The sequence below is a fragment of the Stegodyphus dumicola genome, chromosome 8, assembly GCF_044657685.1.
Source record: "Stegodyphus dumicola isolate Sdum_Otavi_A_Nest chromosome 8, ASM4465768v1".
Taxonomy (NCBI): domain Eukaryota; kingdom Metazoa; phylum Arthropoda; class Arachnida; order Araneae; family Eresidae; genus Stegodyphus; species Stegodyphus dumicola.
Window position 1 is genome coordinate 190,131,525 of NC_140775.1, and position 19,286 is coordinate 190,150,810.

The following is a 19,286-nucleotide window of genomic DNA, read 5'->3' on the forward strand; positions in this document are numbered from 1 at the left end:
CCTCTAGAATACCGGCTCAGCGTATAAGGTATTTCTCCTACTTTGCTAACGTCCTTCGTGGTGTAGTGGTTCTGCACACTGGGATAGTATTCCAGAGATCCGCGGTTCGATTCCCGGCGAAGGCGTTACTAATTTTTCATCTTGCCTGCTTACAAAAATATACCTATGTCTCTACAAGTGGCGCCCGAACTAAAAGGGTTGTGGATGATGATTCTCCGCACCCAGGATTTGGCGACTAGGTCCCCTAAAACCCTAGTCGCCCTTTAAAATGGGGAGTATATAAGGTATTTCTCCCACTTCCCTAGCGTGCCTTCGTGGTGTATTGGTGCTTGCACGCTGGGCCGGTATTCCAGAGGATTAAATAATAAATTTTAATTAAGATTAACTTAAATTTATTTAATCACTCATATATTTAATTAATTAAATTTAATAAAATAAATAATTAATTAAATCAATAAATAAGTATCTAAATAATAAATTTAAATAGTGAAAAAATGTAAAGAGATAAAGAAAAGTCTAATAAATTATTAAATTAATATTGTGTTTCTGAGATATTCATCTAGAGATCCCGCCAGTTTCTGATTAGCTTCCCCTCGTTGCAATTTTCTTTTTCTATTTTGTGCTCCAGACTTTTGTTTTTCTTTTTGTGCCCCTAAAGTGATGAAATTATATTTAAGTTGAGAAAACGATGATAATTTTCAATAGCGACTTTTGGTTGCCACGTTAAAAAATGTATGTATATTATCCCTGGGGAAAAAAAAAAAAAAAAAAAAAAAGCAAACTAAATAGATGCTGATACAAAACGTTGTCAATTCCTGTTGTTACATGTTACAAATTCTTAGATTTTTAACACATTCCGTGCAAACTCCACACGGGACGTGTTTTTATTGTTCATATTTTATTTTGTTTGTCACAAACGTAAACAACCCGCAGAAACGAAAACAAAAAGTAAAATTAAAATTAAAATAAAATCTCATTTTATTGCTTAGAAAATATAAAACATGCAAAATGCAGGCGTATAATTAACAACTTTTATTTAGTAACATTAAATTAAAAAACTATAAGTACTGTAAATTTTGGCTCTCCCCCTCGCCCAGGCGCCCTTGTGCGGTGAACAATTTTGCCACCCCCACGCGGCGGCTCTGGCTGAACTGGAATAAAGCTCTTTTTGTAATCCATCCATGAGAACGCTTTTTTTATGCCTAAGTTAACATTTAATTGAGTTTTTCTTCTATGTTAACTACTCATAAATTTTATCATATTCACCAGTAAATAAGCAAAATAGAAAATCCGTTAGAGAAAGGTCAATAATTCAAGACTATAATTACAGAGAAATATGTCATTTTGCTGGTTTATTCTTGAAGGTTTCCTCTGAAACTTCCTGTCATCTGAAGTGATCTTTTAACCGTTGATACCAAAATCGCGTAAATGATCTATTTGTTTATGACTGAAAGGAAAAGGAAGCTAAAACGAAGTAATGAGAGGCTCTGTGGGGCTAACATCGCCCCCCCCACACATTTCTTCAGCGCCACCACATGCGCGATATGAATCTCATCTCCGATTTATTATGAGTTTATTTTTATAACAAATGTATAGCAGTTATTCCAAAGAGTCGTTAAATCATCTGAAGTACTTGAACACACAATAGGAAGTGTCCCCCCCCTTAATATCCCACTTATTTCAAAGGAATCCCGAATTTCGAAATCTGGTCACCTTAACATAGATACATCGTTGATTTGACGCCAACCTGGCGAATCGTTATTTATTACACTTTTCTTTCATCACCGATTGTTTATCAAAACATGACTCGTGTAGTGATGTCTAAACAATTTTTTATGTTAGCAATTGAATAATAATTTAACCTTTTATATGTTGACATTACTCTTGGCGATGATTTAAGGTAAATGCGCTAAAAAATGTTGAAGAGGAAAAATTAACTCAAACTTTCTTTCCATATGCTGAAAATAGATTTTGTTGATGATACTCATAGACCCAAAGATTGCATTTAGGGCTATTTCAATTTGAATAACTGATAATAACCAGAGTTTGTATGGCCGCGCGGAGTCCCAGAATTTAGGACCCACAGAAACTGCATCAGGCGGTAAGCGCCGGCCCTCAACAAGGCTTAATAAGTATATTTGGGAATTTATTTATCTGTAATAAACATAAGCATTTATTTATCTGATAAGCCTTTTGCATGTGCAAGAAACGGACATAAATAACTAAACTAATATAATTCAAGCTTTATTGTCCCAGTCTTTTTTGCTTCAGCTGTAATGCTAAATAAAATCAATGAGATGTAAAGCTGTTAAGTGATTCTAGTGCCGAAGTGTCGCTATGGTAAATAAATATAGTGAACTTCGAAGAGTGCATTTATTCTATTGTGGTTTATGCGCTATCCACGAAGTAGATTTAATTCAAAATTCGTTAACTGTTAAATTCACATGTTTAAATTTGTCTGGCTTCATTTCCCTTTATATTACGCCTTACGTTATATATGTAATTTTATATATATCTATACCAAAGATTGAATTAAAGTAAATATATTAATAAAGCGTAAAAAACTGCCTAATACTTGCGCAAAAGCTGCAAAGTAATAAAATAATTCATTTACTAATGGATTATTGAGTATATTACCTCCTTTGAGAAAGTTAGTAAAATTTTAGTTGAATGAAGTAACTTATAAGCATTTAAAAATGAACCTTGAAATTTATTTAAAAAAGAAATATCAAATATGAATCGCGAAAAAATTGAAAATGGAATCATTTAAAAATGAAAAAGTAATGGTTAATCTTTGAATTATGGTAACTTGGCGATTTTTTGGCGAAACTTGGGCGACCAACCCTGCTATAGCAACCTGCTAGTTTTGTTTTGGACGCCATTTTGTTTTCACAAAGTAAAGGCATTTTTTATTTTTTTCCTACAATCTGCTAGCCAAATTACGCTTATGCTAGAACTTTTATGGAACATAGTGCTTAATCATGACGAAGACTAGGTGCGAAATTGGGAGAAAGTGCAAAATCGCCCACTGCTTGCCACGTTTTTAAGAATTGCACATACATGGTATCCATGTACACGTTGACCTATTTTCACTTAAAAAAAAATCTCAGAATTGCACAAAAATGGCATTGCGCGCACTCTTGACTTTATCCATGTGCACTGCTAAAGTCCTAGCCAGTAACCTTTATCGCCTTACCAAAATGTCGCCAAACTACCTGTTACCATATTCCAAAGATTAGCCAAAGTAATTAATAACCGAAGTAATTATCGTCGTCGATCGGAATTTCGTTGATTTTGAAGGGGAACAAACCAACCCCCTCCGATCCATTAACAATAATTAATAAATGCGAAAGTGGTTTCGTCCTTTACTCAAGTAAGAATTATAATGCCGAACTGATTAGTTCAGTTTAAACCAATCAACTTAATCTCAAGTGAGATGAATTTACGTTAATGTACACTATACAGAATTCATTATGAATGTGGTAGTTCAGCTTAGTTTATAATTTTTTAAAAAACGTGAGATATTATTGTTAGGGGTGAATGTATACATTTGTAACTTTTAATATCTCTTGGGAGAGATCAATATAGGAATCCAGAAAATGATTCTTAGTGATGCTAAGATTATGATCGCTATGCATATCCATGCCCACGGCGTTTCCAAAAATACCATTGTTCAGAGGTACATTAACATTATGTTTATATCGCAGCCTAAAAATAAAAGCTGCGAGTCAAAATTAAGGAGGTTGCTCATAGGAATCGTTAATTAGTGTGGTGTATTTAATTATGGCAAAGCACACTAGGGCTATCTGCCTAAGGGGAGGGATGCCTTTCGTGGAGGACTTTCTAAGGGAAACTGGCTCGTATACACGTTACACATGGGGAAAACCACGAAAACACCCATGCAGCCAGCCCGTTCGCGGGATTCGAACCTCGGACCGAACTACCAGTGTTCAGCGACTTTACCGCTCGGCCGCTGGTGGGCCCCAGGAATCGTTAATTAAAAAGTATTATCATCTGGACTAAACACTTATTGGATCAAGCGTCCGGCAAACAGATATTCGGCATTTGTTTGAGGGTATGTGTCATCGTTTGGCACGTTTATTTGAAATATTAGTATATTCCAGCCTTCCGAGTTGTTTACAGGTGTGTTATTGTCTGAGAGGTTTTATTAAATTACCGTCAGGTTCTTCCTAGCTTCCGGACTCGTGCAGCTATGTATTATTTAAGTAACACAGGTGGTCATATTCGGGTGGAGGCCAACTTTATTCGAAATTTGATGGCTTTAAGTACCATTCTTTTTCACAATGCCAGAAACGTAAGGTGGCAACAATTTGGGAACTGATATAATTCTAGCATTACAGAATTTTTGCACACAATTGAATTTAATACATTTTCTCACTTTCCGAAATAATTTTGGACTTTTGCATTGTGACAACTTACGCCACCCGGGCATTTATCACCCATTTGGCATGGCAAGCAATTTTAGTGTTACAAAACCCTTTTGAGGATTATCATGGTACTTAATTTAATCCACACGTAATCTAGCTTATAACCAGTTCTTACAAAATATCGTCTGAAGTTGCACGACCCTATTTCTAGCTTTCAACTTATAAACGCCACCATCAAGCCGGGCGGTAAAGTCGCTGAACACTGGTAGCTTGGTCCGAGGTTCGAATGCCGCCAATTCTTTTAATTCTGCATGGATGTTTTTCGGCTTTTCCCCATGTGTATCTAGTGATACGAATGTGAACACAATAGAATCGAAATCAGAACTGAATAGTCTGAACGTAAAACAGTTTTGTGCCCTCCAAAAGTTGAGGAAAAGCTCATCTTTTGTCTCTAATTTATGAAAAGGCTAATAAACAAATTCCAAATTAGGACTTCGGGATGCCCATATTCGGGTGAAGACGTACGCTATTCAAAGCTGGATGACTTCACGTACTTTTGCTTTATCACAATGCTAGAAACATACATACATTCATGTAGATTCTTCATTATTTAAGAGGTTCGGAATCGAACGGGCTGGCTGCATGGGCGTTTTCATGGTTTCATCCATGTGTAACGTGTATACGAGCCAGTTTCCCTTAGAAAGTCCTCCACGAAGGCATCCATTCCCTTAAGCACATAGCCTGCGTGTGCTTTGCCATAATTAAATAAACCAAACCAAACCAAACCTTCCTTGTTTAATTTCTTTAATATAACGCTGTGCTCTAATATTTTGTGTCAACAGTTTGAAAAGTGAAGCAAGATTTATAGTGAATAAACGTAAAGTGCCAAAACGAAATTAATAGTCCTTCTCGGGAAATTGCCCCCTTTGGACTAATAAAACATTTCGTTGCTGATTATAGGCACAAGAATTTCAGTGGACTGTATTTTTAGAAGAACTCATTTCATTTACTTATAAGGTATTTCTCCCGCCTTCGTGGTGTAGTGGCTAATTTTTCATCTTGCCTGCTTCTAAAAAATCCTAATGTTTCTAATAACACTCACCTCACTTTTTAACTCTACTCTCTCAAACCGTTAGAATCCAAAATCTAAAATAAAATATCGTCTGCGATTTCCATGGCAACTGGAATAATTTTTTGTCTTGATCGCGCTGCCACAATTAGTGGTGTTAAGATTATTATGACTATGCATTTCCATGCCACGGCGTTTCCTAAAATACCATTGTTCAGAGATACATTAACATTATGCTCATATCGCAGCTTAAAAATAAAAGCTGCGAGTCAAAACTAAGAAGGTTGCTCATAGGAATCGTTAATTAAAAGGTAGTCATAGGAAATATTAATAAGTGCTTAGTATTATCATCTGGACTAAATAATTATTGGATCAAGCGTACGGCAAAGCTATTCGGCATTTATAAAGGAAAAGAAAGGGGAATTAAAATGTATTATATTTTCGTTTTTCCGACTGCAAAACCATCTTAAGATAAAGCTATTCGGCATTTATAAAGGAAAAGAAAGGGGAATTAAAATGTATTATATTTTCGTTTTTCCGACTGCAAAACCATCCTAAGATGCCATCGGATTTAATCTTTAAATTATTACAATTAACGTTAAGGAAAAACCACGAAAACGCCGATGCTGCCAGCCCATTCGGCCGGAATTCTATTTTAAAGTACAATAACTGCAAATATTATTATAATGCGACACTTAGTAATTTTGCAGACCATGTACTGTATTAATACAAATTTAATAAAATAACACTTTTCTTCGGAAATGTTCTTGATGGAATATTTACATGACAGACCCTTTTTTTTACGCTGATGAGCAATGCAATCTTATAATATAGAATGTAATTAAATCCAGTACCTGGAGCACTAAGACAGTAAAATGCCGTCGAATATAAGGTCAGTTTACTGTCAAATTTCTCCGGGCTTTTGACACTTTTTTCTGCTTAGACAATTATAAAACATATTTTATTTCCCATTCTTTTCGGATTGCCTTTATTATAACACACTGAAGAGCTTTCCTGTTTCTTCGATTTACCGCCTGGGAAATTTAACGAATGCAAAATATAATAACTAGAATAATAGTTAAGATAGGTAGGCAAAACAAAAACAAACAAACAAAAAATAATCTCTTACCTCAAGATGCGCTCAACCTGGTACTCGAAACGTGTATGACCATCTTAACATTTTGCTCGTAACAGTATTCCTTAATCCACACCAACATTTTATCTCGTAAAATGGATATATTTTACTTTGATATAAAATATCACATGAATATAAATGCTGTCACGAACTGTTGAAACAGCACCATCCACAACATTCTTTTAATGACTCGTATATATTTTACCATTTTCTTGTCACGTCGCTGTTTTTCTGCATTGAAGAAAATGTGGCTTTGTTATTCGAATGGAAACGGTCGATTAAAAAAAAAGTTCTAGTGGTTTTTTAATAATTAGCGAAAATTTTTAATTTTCATTAAACTCCTCCTGTTTCAATGATTTCTTATTTCGGAACATTCCACTATATACACATTTTTATTCGACCAAGCATGCGAAAATATTTCATCGGTGGCGGAAGGTTTGCTTCCCGGTAATTCCACTGGATCTACGTTTCTATGCGACAACGGTAGAAAGGTACTGAAACACGGAAAAATATTCCATTGGTTGCGGAAGGTTCCGGGACCCCTTCAAGCTTTCCGAGAAAATGCGAAGGCAGGATACGCGCATCCCTTGCCGCTCTAGCAGAAAGTTCCTGGACGCCGCTAAGCTTTCGGGTAATTCCCGGCATCTGTCGAAGAACGTTCTGTGGCACGGACGCAGGATCACCGCATCCCGTCCTGCTTCCATGGCTGTATCCCCCGAAAAGGAATACCGATGCTTATCGGGGCTCCTCGAAAATCTCGCGAAAGCAAAGGCCACGTCGCCAAAAGCAAGCTCGCCAACTCGCCAATGCAAGAAACAAAAAAAAAAAAAAAAGCACATATGTTACTATACTATATTCTCTCTATAATAGGGTAACATGTAACTTTCGTAAGATGTGACCTTCTCTTTTAAAAGAGTTTGGGTAAAAAAGGATAGGTTTATAGAAATAGGATAAGTATACAGTTTCTCTTCGAATCTAGTGGATATATATTACATAAATATCTGATCCTTGCTCTTTTATTTTTTCTATTTTTTCTTCTACTTCTCTGATCTCGCCCCGCCTCTTCGACGTCATGGTGGACCTAAGCGAATCAGCGGTTTCTAATTTGTCTGCGCATGTCTTTTCTTCCATGTTTTGTTGCTTTCTTTCAGTTTTTTTTTTTATTATTATTTGCGAAAAGCAGAGTGCCTCCCTTCCCCTCCATATTCTTCGAATGAATGCAATTTTGTACATTGTACAAAATGTATTATTGAACGGTAAACTGTAAGGCAAATAGCGAGGTTCAGGCATCATATTTCAGAACGCAAACAAACATTTTCTACGAAAATAATTTCAGATAAGCTTATAATATTTCTTTTGTTAACCAGTTTTGTTGCTGGAACTGGCAGTGCTGATATATTCTCTGATTTTTTATTTACATTTTGTTTTAAATAACTTAATGAACTCTGTATTTAATTTTTGTAATTACTTAAAATTTTAAATAAATGCCACTGATCTCCGGGCCTATTCGGCTGGGTCGACCAGATGATATTTTTAAACTTAACCTAGCTTGACTTCCACAAAATGAGGAAAGGCGACGTGTTCTACAAGAACACATTCATCGGAAATTTTAGAACGTTCTTAAAATACGTCTGGATGCGACAGTTCTATAAAGTAAAATGGTACTTTAATAACTGCTCTTGGTAGCACTTTGTCATAGCATATAAGGAATGCCCTGTAAAAGTGCAGCTGAAACATGTCACAAAACGGCATAATTTCTCGAAAATGTGTCTTGTTTTAATATTTATAGAGGATTTTCGTATCACTCAGGGACAGGTTTAAATATCAATGCAAATTGTTTACCAAATCATAAAATAAATACGTAGCCGGTATTGAACTGTATATGGGTAAATGCGAAGAAAATTATTTTTAATGATAAAGCTAAAAAGACATTTATTTCTGAACACTGTAGTTGCTTAAATTGCTGCCCCACTCTCTGAATAAATGATGATTAGGTTCACCTTTCGCTGTGTTGCTCAGATAATTGCTCGTTTTAGAGCATCAGCTCGCCTACGAACACTGTTATATTCATGAAGGTGGATTTTCAATATTTTCTCTTTATGTTCTGACATTAGAATAACATAAGCACTCCCGACTTTGTTGTTTATTTTCGACTCGTCCCTACAAGGCCATGGAGGATTTGTTCGTTTGTTTATATGATTACGGCAAAGCCTCGAGTGCTGTCTGCCTAAGGGTAGAGAAGCCTTTCTGGAGGACTTCCTAAAGGACACCGGCTCGTGTACACATTACACGTGGGGATAGAAACGAAAACGCTCATGCAAACAGTCCTTTCGCGGGATTCGAACCTCGGACCAAACTACCAGCGTTCGGCTACTTTACCGTTCGGCCGCTGCCGAGTCGTTGGGTACTCGATTACCGCATTAATGTTTGGTTCTGCGCATGCTCCGCGCCATTGCTGTCTGTGGTTCTGTGAGCTCTTGAATTTATCATTATTTTTTGGTAATTACATAGTGTTCTTGAAATTTTGCGTTATATTTTACATTAAAATGCGATCTGAACTTGTTTGAGAGAAGTAGTGTGCACTTATAACCTTTATTTGGAGAGCTACAAGCATATTTTACCTTAACCGGAATGGATTGTTTATGTTTGGTTTACTTTGATTTGAAGTTATTTGGACTAAAAGATGTTCCCCTCGAAGCGATTCGGTATGTATTTGGTTTTGCTTCGTTATTTTACACATTAAGCTGATTTATATAAATTTTACAGGAATTTGTGAATCATTTTGTTTCGTTGCATATGATGGTGAGAAATTGCACATTACTCAATGTTTTGAAGTGATATTCATGAATGCGTGTGTAAACTGCATTGGCAAATCTTTCTTGAATTACTTTCTGTCTATTTATGTGCTTTATTTGGAGGATTTGGAGTAATGAAATGAACACATTTGTTTTATTACTTTAGTTTCCTTTTATGCGTGAAATTAAGTGAATGGAGTTTAATTTGATTAAAGAGTTAGAACAAAATCACGAAAATTAAACGTCGAATGTATAAAAATAAAATTTTAGAATTTCAGAAGAAAAAAATTATAAAGTCGAATTTTCGAATCATATTGTTTAGGTAAAAATCAATGGAATTACCTTTTGAGCAATTCCGTACTAAGAACAGCTGTTTTTAAATATTCTTAGACCAGTGGGGCGTTATGCTGCATTACTTAGTAACCATTTGTTTTTAAACGTGAATTAACTAATTAACGATAAAAAAAGAACGATTTTTTAGAATTTCCGATAGCCAGTCTTGCGCGCTGGAGATAAAAATGTTTTTTTTTTTTTTTTTTTTTTTTTTTTTTTTTTTTTTACGCCGCATCGTGAATTCAAACATGAACTGCTATGCTGCTTTTGAAGATTTTGTAATTTTGCTCTTGAATAGATTTTGCATATGGTGTAAATGTGAAGAAAATTATGTTCAATAATAAAGCTAAAAAGGCAAACAAAAATAGGTTTTAGATATTGTGTTATTATTTCAATGATAAATTAAATGTTTTACAATTTTTGTGTGTTCACAACACAACTTTCAGACAACATTTGCTGGGTAGGTGTATAAGCAAAGGTATTAAGTTTACTAGAAAAATCCCTCAAGTGCTTTAAAGAGATTGAATAAAAAAAATACAACTTTTGTAAAAAATTCACAACACATATGGCATCAGTGTTCAAACATTATTGAAGTACATAAAATAAATAACATGCTACTATAAGACTAACCTTATGACTATTAAAATCTGTAATATAGTATATAGTTTAGACCTTGAAAGAACATGCATAGAATGTTTCATAGTCATTTTAATTTGTCAATCTGGAAGTAACCCCCCCCACACACACACACACACACACGAGAGGGGAGGCAAAGGGTAGGAAAAGGAATAATTTTCATGTAAGTTAATTCCCCTCCCTCCATATAACTGCAGTAAATTACTTAATAATTGAGTTTTGGAAATTCTTAAAACTCTACAAAACTTACTAACTACTAACTTCTCTTATACATTTGTGCATGCTCCCCTCTTCATTCTAAAAGTAGTAATATTATCTTTACTTCCCGTAATTCTGAAAAGTGATCCGTCACCTGACCTCCAAGGCAATTATTCCTGGAATGTGCGACGAAATCTTAACTCATTATCCGAGTTATGTATCTGAAATTTAATTCGCTTGATGTAAACATTCTTGTAATGTTATCCGTAATGGAATCTGTTTAATTTAGTCATGCCTTAGGTCGAAAGGTCTCTGATATGCAATCTCACTCAGGGACAGGTTTAAATATCAATGCAAATTATTTACAAAGTCATAAAATAAATACGTAGCCGGTATTGAACTGTATATGGCGTAAATGCGAAGAAAATTATATTTGATGATAAAGCTAAAAAGACAAAAAAAAAAATTAATTATCAGAAGTGACTGCAACAGCAGACTGGTAGACTTCCAGCTCAGCGTAAGCGTAGAAAAGCCTTAACAAACCCTTTTGGGCGACCGTTCAAATCTGAGGCCTTTCAGAAATTTTTTCATCTCAGCAATAACTTTTAATCGGAATCCTTCCGAGACCGATGATCTTACAACTTGAAAATATTTTTCACACATTAGAAATTCTGTCTTAACTTTTGGGGCATTCCGATCTTACTACACAGGGTATATTTACCATGTTTTATACTTTCACGCTGCTCTTCTAACTTCTTTGTACAAAGTCAACGCAGCATTGTAATCACAAAAAATTTCCAGTACCATATTTAAAAAAATTTACACTATGATCGTTATCGAACGCAATTTAAGAATGTTTTTGCTTGATATCTGTACGTAAGGACAGAATAAAGGACTCTTTTTCGCTAAACGAATTATGAAACGGATTCAAAATATATTCTGAAGAGAAATTTTCGTAGCGTCTGTACGTACGTATGTATGTACATATGTACGTACAGTATGTATCTCGTATAACTCAAAAACGAGTTATCTCAGAACGTTGGAATTTTGTATATAAGACTGCTATTATTTGTAGTTGTACGCCTTTTGGCATTTTACTTTGATTCACCATAAATGTCGTTTCACTTTTTAAATTGTTGCCACCCAATATTGGAGTCCTGCATTATATTTAAAGAAATTAAATAATCAAGAATTTGCATGTGCTCGTATGAGGTTCAAGGTCAACAAACGTTTATATATGCTTTCTTTTTATCGTAGAAAAATGATGAAACGCAAAATAAATTTCAGACAATGATATGAAACTCTTCGAACGAAAACCTTAATTAGGTTATAAGAAATGAAAACATATCATTGTATTATTTCTATCCTGATAATAGTCAAACTGTTGGCTGGACCGAGAGAGGGGGGATTGGATGTCTGTTGTTAAACCAGTGCCTTGAAATTTCTTTATCATTTTGCAATTCGTCATTTAAAATGTGGAAAGATCATTTTGTTCTGGATAATTCATTGGTTGGATAAGGCTTGTAATGTCAGATGACAGAAAAACAAATGTCTTTAGATTATTACATAACTACTTTTTTTGCTTCCTTATCCGAAATAAAGGATGTATTGTAATCGCGAAAAATTTCGGGTATCATGTTTTAAAGCAAATGCCCATTTTGACAGTTTTCGAATCTATTTTGAACAATGTCCTTGTGTGACGTCTGTACGTATGGACCGAACAGAGGCCTCCTTTTTATCTGTGAAAGGTTGGTTTATTAATTATTGCAAAGCACTCGAGGAAAGGAGAGAGATGCCTTCGTGGAGAACTTTCTGAGGTAAACTGGCCTGTGTAACGTTACACATGGTAAAAACACGGAAATGCCCATGCACCCAAGCCGTTGTCCGGGATTGGAATCCCGCACCGAACTATCAGTGTTCAACTTTATCGCTCTGCCACTGATGGGCGCTGAGTTATGAAAGAAACAGAAATCATTTTTAAAATTTCATATTGAAAATGAGGAGGATAATAAAAAATAAGAAAGCGTTGTGTAAATTCTTTGAAAATTTTTGTTTTGCTTAATGACAACACGTTGTTGCAGGAGTTTAAACATTTATTTTCACGTTGTTTAAAAATATAATTCACTCTAGGTCGAACTACGAGTATTCAGGCGTCTTAAACACTCAGAGATTTGTAAAATAGGAAATTCTGCAATATAGACGTTGCAAACATAAAAAACATAACAACGTAAATAACATTTATGTTTTTTTTAGGCATAAGTTTGTTTCAGTGAAGGAAATAGAACACTTTTCGACGGGATTTGAAAGCGATATTTTCTGATTCAGATTTGTAACCGGTCGTGCTTCCAGCTACAGTACGAAGGCTAAAAACGAACAGTTTTATTTGTTACATGAGAATGCTACTTAATCAAGATTGAATATTTCGGATGATTTATAAATGTACCTGTTACGTATTTATTTTATGATTTGATAAAAAATTTACATAAATATATAAAACTGTCCCCGCGTGATATTTACGAAAATCGTATATATAAAATATAAAAACAAACAAACACATTTTCGCAAAAATATGCCGTTTTGTGACATATTTTAGTTGTACTTTTCTGTTGTGGCAGCGCTACCAAGAAAAAGAAAACGGTTTGAGTTGCTATGGAAATCGCAGACGACATTTTATTTTTAGTCCAAAGGGACAATTTGCCCAGAAGAACTAATAATTTCGTTTCAGCATTTTGTGCCGATTATCTATAAATGTCGGTTCACTTTTGAAATTGTAAAACAGGCTGTTGGCCTTAATTTCTCATTAGCTAAACCAGTCCAGTTACTTCGAAGTACACTTAATGAATGCGAATTTTAATAATCATAGGTCTAAATAGTAAATAGTGTCATGAAAGACGCCATGTCATTAATTTCAATTACTTTATGCATTCAATTCGGTGTGTTACACTTAATTGATACATAAGTGACAGTGCCAATATTTTCAGCATTCATCTGAGCTGTTGTCACCCAATACTATCGCCCTGTATTATATTTAACCCGGCGAAAGTCGCACCAAGAAAAGTTACTAGAGTGGGCGCGTGGGGTATCACATACCCCAATATTTAAAATACGATAAAAAAAATAGTTTTATTTAGTTTTAAAGCTGTTTTTCTTGTTCTGTTTGTATTATAAATACGTGAATAATAATTGGGTTTCAAAAAATCAATTTCTAAAATAGTCTTAGAGTTAAAATTAAGATAAAAGAAAATAATAAAAAAATAAACATCATGCCTCTAAGTTTGATTGCATCTATAATACACAATGCTTATTTTATTTCTTTACACTTTGAACGAAATACATTCATGTATTCTTGGCACAGAATGTTTTCACATTTTAAACGTTGCATTCACGTTCTTCTGTCCTTGGCGCACGGGCAATTTATCACATCTTTCATACTTAGTTGTTTCGAATTTCATGTATTCGTTTTAACTCTTCGTCGAAACTTCTGCTTTTGTTTTGCATGCAGTACGTCAGTTTGTTGGTAAAGTATTAATCTCTGATCTTTGTTCAATACTTTTTTTTCATTAATTGTAATGCTAAGTCCTTCAAAAACAGACTTCTGTTTCTAGTTGGTGGATTAGCAGTTGAATATAATATAATATAATTCAAGCATTTATTACAGCAACATTCAGTGCAGGAAAGAAAATTACCTTTGGCCACCTTCTGGTTATTCTGGCAATTGAATAATTGGCTGATATTTGACCCCCCATATCCACTGCTCCTTTAGTCATATTATAAAAACATATAATTCCTTACGTTTTATTTTCTCCAATAGTATCATCTATAGCATCATCGTTATGTAATGTGTTGAAAGCATAAGAACAGTTTTTCCTTTTTCAGGAACATCAGGAATTAATGTTTCATCTTTTGCGAAACCAAAAGAGTGTAGAAAATATTCCTAGTTTCATCTTCAGTTTCCGAAATACAATCTTCATCGCTTTCAAATATTTCTAATAAATCTCACAAACGTTGCATCTCCAATTCACAGGGAGTCATTCATTCTTTTTACAAACTCAACGATTTCAAAGCGAGCTGTGGCAATACTGTATGGATTACAGCATTTTTATCTGCAACTCACTAGTCTGTCTATCGAAAATACTAAAGATGTGCTGCTTTTAAATATTTTGTGATTTTAGTGTTGAATGGAAGGATCACGAGAAACGTGATATTTAATAAATAAAGTGAATACACAGAACATTAATAAATAAAAGACAAAAAAAGAGTTTTCTGAAGCCGAATTCATATGATTAACTGAGAAAAGACTGAAAAGAAGAGAAAAATGTATGCCAATACTTACGGCCCATCGTGAATTCAAACATGTACAACTATGGTGCTTTTGAAATTTATATGACAGTCCTTTCAAGAGCATTCTGGCTAACGCCGTTTGAGCTAAAATATTTAAAAACAGCATAGTTTTGGAATAACTGATCGACTACCCTACGAGGTGGAGATTGAAATATTTCATTCTCGTACAGTGTTGCCTGGACTCGCTTTGAGGGCCCACCAGCGGCCGAGCGGTAAAGACGCTGAATACTGGTAGTTCGAATCCCGCGAACGGGCTGGCTGCATGGGCGTTTTTGTGGTTTTCCCCATGTGTAACGTGTATATGAGCCTTTCCCTTAGAAAGTCCTCCACGAAGGCATCCCTCCCTTTAGCGAGGGCTTTGCCATAATTGAATAATCCAATCCAATCTACGACTCGCTTTAAAATCGTTGAGTAATCTTTAGTGCTCGAGACTGTGTATCAGAAATTCTAAAGATATGTTTTTTTATTAAATTATTTCGTGATATTGCTGTTGAATTGAATTTTATGATTTAAGAGCGAAGAACATCAAATAAGGTAATTCACAAAACGTTAAGAAAACGCCGCCCCTTTGGGCGTAATATAAAATCTCAAAGCTTTCTGATTTATTTTTTACCTTATTTTCTTTATTAAGACCACAGGAGAGTTTGCTCAGAAGTGTTATTAGTCTCGAAACTGGATTTTGCGTCGAATCACTGTAAAAGACTGAATCACTTTTGAAATTGTTGCCACCAGATGTTATCGCTCTATATTATTTAAAAAGAAAAACATATAATTTATTTTTAAACAGTCTTCAAACATTTCCACATCACTACATTACGGACTCGAATAAGCGTAAACCGGAATTTATCTACGACGTAATACATTTCTGAAACAATACAAAATACAACGAGAGTATGTTAGTTTTGTAAGCGAGTAAATTATTCTAGTGGAACAAAAGAAGTGCGAATGACAAGCGAGCCAAGGTACGAATATCCTACAAGGTATAAAAATAAATATATTAATGAAACTATTCAACATTTACTTTCATCTGTATCTGACATGTAAGTAATAAAGTATATTTCATGAGACCTATTGATTAGTCTGGAAATGTTAGCTAGAAATAAATTACAGAAAAAATAGACTAGGAATGTTTATAATAGGAAAAATAAGAGGAAATGATTTAAAGTAAATATCCCACTGTGGACTATTTATGAAAATATTCAACATTTATTTTCATCTGTATTTGACATGTAAGTAATAAAGTATATTTCATGAGACATATTAATTAGGATGGAAATGTTAGCTAGAAATAAATTACTGAAAAATAGACTAGGAATGTTTATAATAGGAAAAATAAGAGGAAATGATTTAAAGTAAATATCCCACTGTGGACTATTTATGAAAATATTCAACATTTATTTTCATAAATATCCCACTGTGGACTATTTATGAAAATATTCAACATTTATTTTCATCTGTATTTGACATGTAAGTAATAAAGTATATTTCATGAGACATATTAATTAGGATGGAAATGTTAGCTAGAAATAAATTACTGAAAAATAGACTAGGAATATTTATAATAGGAAAAATAAGAGGAAATGATTTAAAGTAAATATCCCACTGTGGACTATTTATGAAAATATTCAACATTTATTTTCATCTGTATTTGACATGTAAGTAATAAAGTATATTTCATGAGACATATTAATTAGGATGGAAATGTTAGCTAGAAATAAATTACTGAAAAATAGACTAGGAATGTTTATAACAAGATAAATAAGAGGAAATGAATTAAAATAAATATCCCAGTAGGGCAAAGAAACATGTTTAATGACCTAAACAGATGATAGTTCCCGATCATATTGCAAGAATGATTACATTAAGCGAATTAAAATTCATATACGTAACAGTTTAATATTAGGATGCGGGGTTAAGATTTCATCGCATTCAAAGAGTCATTTCGCGACTGAGGTCACAGGACGGATCTTTTTTCAGAATTACAGGAAGTAAAGATAATATCAGAAAAGTTATTGCCTTGCTATTTTTTGGCGTGAAAAGGGAAGCATACTCAAATGTAAACAAGGAGTTAAAAAGGCTATTTGTAATTTATTATTAAAATGGCAAGTATTTTATATTTTGCGTATATACATATATATATATATATATATATATGCATTTTTCAGATAATAATTATAGTAATTGATGAAGAAAGTGGCACTTAAAATATATTCAGGTCTTTACCGTTAAATAACATCACAGTTTTGTTTGTTTCACTGCTGACAGTGTCTTGATTGTTTTAAAATAATTGAAAATAAAAGGTTCAGAGCTGCACAATATTTAATTCTTCACGAATCCTCTTAATTTCGTATATAGAATGGGGAGCTGGCACTTAGATTTCTGTGCAGTTTGCAAAAACACCAACCACACATTTCTGTGCAGTCTACAAAGTTAGTTCTGCATCGAAGAAAAGAAAACAAAACATAGCGTAGGAAGTGGAACGGAGTTAAAATATGAGCAACATGTTTTTAATAGACAGAAAGCCATTTCGAACACTTAAGCTGGTGTATTTAATTTAATTATGGCGAAGCACACGAGGGCTATCTGCCTAAGGGGAGGGATGCTTTCGTGAAGGGCTTTCTAGACGAACACTTAAGGGAAAGTTAACTTAGGCAATTATATAACCTTTTTAAATTGAACTTCTGTTGCCAATGCAAGGTTACCAAATAAAGAATTCTAAAATAGATTTAATTTTTTAACTAATCTCTACATATAATAAAAGAAAGTGTCTGTGTGTCTTTTGTTCTTGCTGCGCTTAAGCTAATAGACCCAGGGCTAATAGACCAGGAAATTTGGTACATAGGTGCATCTAGAACAATGCACCTCGAAAGCGATTTCTTTTCAAAATTCGAATCGGATTATTTTATCTTTTTGATTTTATCGCATTATTTTGAATAGTTTCATTCTTTTAGAAATGTGGTTTTGGTAACAGGTTTTCATACTTCTGACTGTGGAAAATATGAGATAAAATGCTGCGTTTTTACTTCCTTGTACGAAGTATAAAGGAAGTATTGTAATCGCGAAAAGCTTCAGGCAGCATATTTGAACGAAAATATCCACTTTGACCGCTTTCGAATGCAATTTAACGATGTTTTTGCGTGATATCTGTACGTAAGAACAGAATAAAAGACTCTTTTCCTCCAAAAAAAAACTAAAAAACTGCTTTAAAATGAATTCTGATGAGAATTTTTCGTGGCGTCTGTACGAACGTGTCTCGCATAACTCAAAAACGAGTAGCCTCAGAACGTTGAAATTTTGTATATAGGACTGCTATAACATGTAGATGTGCACCTCGTATTTTGGTTTCAATTGGCCGCGCCAAACATATATAAATATATTTATAAATATATCTACTCTGTAACCCGGCTCAGTGATCTCAGTTTCTTTACTCTTATATGTTTGTAAATTGTACATTTTTTGCTTTAAAAATGATTGAATAATGTTGTTTTTATCATCCGGTTAAGGGTTTAATGCCTTTAGTAAATCTGTATTCAATTTTTTTAGAATTATCAACAATTTTAAAGTTGTTTAAGTGCCGCTAAGCCTGATTTGATGGCACCCATTGCTATTGTTTACATATGAAACAGCTGAGTAGCGGATTTGTTGCCAATCTAGAGAAACTTAGCTTCGCAACAACAATGATAACGCCTTCATTTATTATTTAAATCATGCTTAATCCTTTCTGGAATTTTTTCAAGGATATAAGCGTTTAAGATTTACTTCGTAATTTTTAATACAGATATTTTGAGTTTTTATGTATCTTCTCGCTAAGTGAAAACTGAATTAATTGAATGAGAAATGCTCAATCGTCTGTGGAAAACTGTTTCTTTTTTGTTTTGTTTGCTTAATTTCCATTATACATCGTTCTAGCTTTATTATAGTATTTGAATAGAACATGCGGCAACGATTAGATAATTCTTTAAATGATATAAATTTTGTGCATTCTGAGTTATAATATGAACGAAATATAATACTGTTAAGTAAACCTAGCGCCAGAGTGTCGCTATGGTAAACACAGTGAATTTTAAAGAATGCATTTATTCTATTCTGTTTTATTCGCTGTCGGCGAAGTAGGTTAAATTTAAACTAATAAGTTTAAATAAAATGCAAGAAAAAATGCGTATAATTTAATATTCCGTACAAGGAAGTCATGTGGTGTACACAACAGATTTTTTCTTTTGAATTTTGGATTTTTTAATTTTCAAAGTGTTCTGTTACCAGGACCCGATCCAGAAATGTATGTATGGATGGATACATGTGTTCATGTATGCATTATATGTGTAACGAAGATTGAGTCCCCTAATCCGTAGTCGCACTTTAAAAGGGGGAGTATATAAAGTATTTCTCCCGTC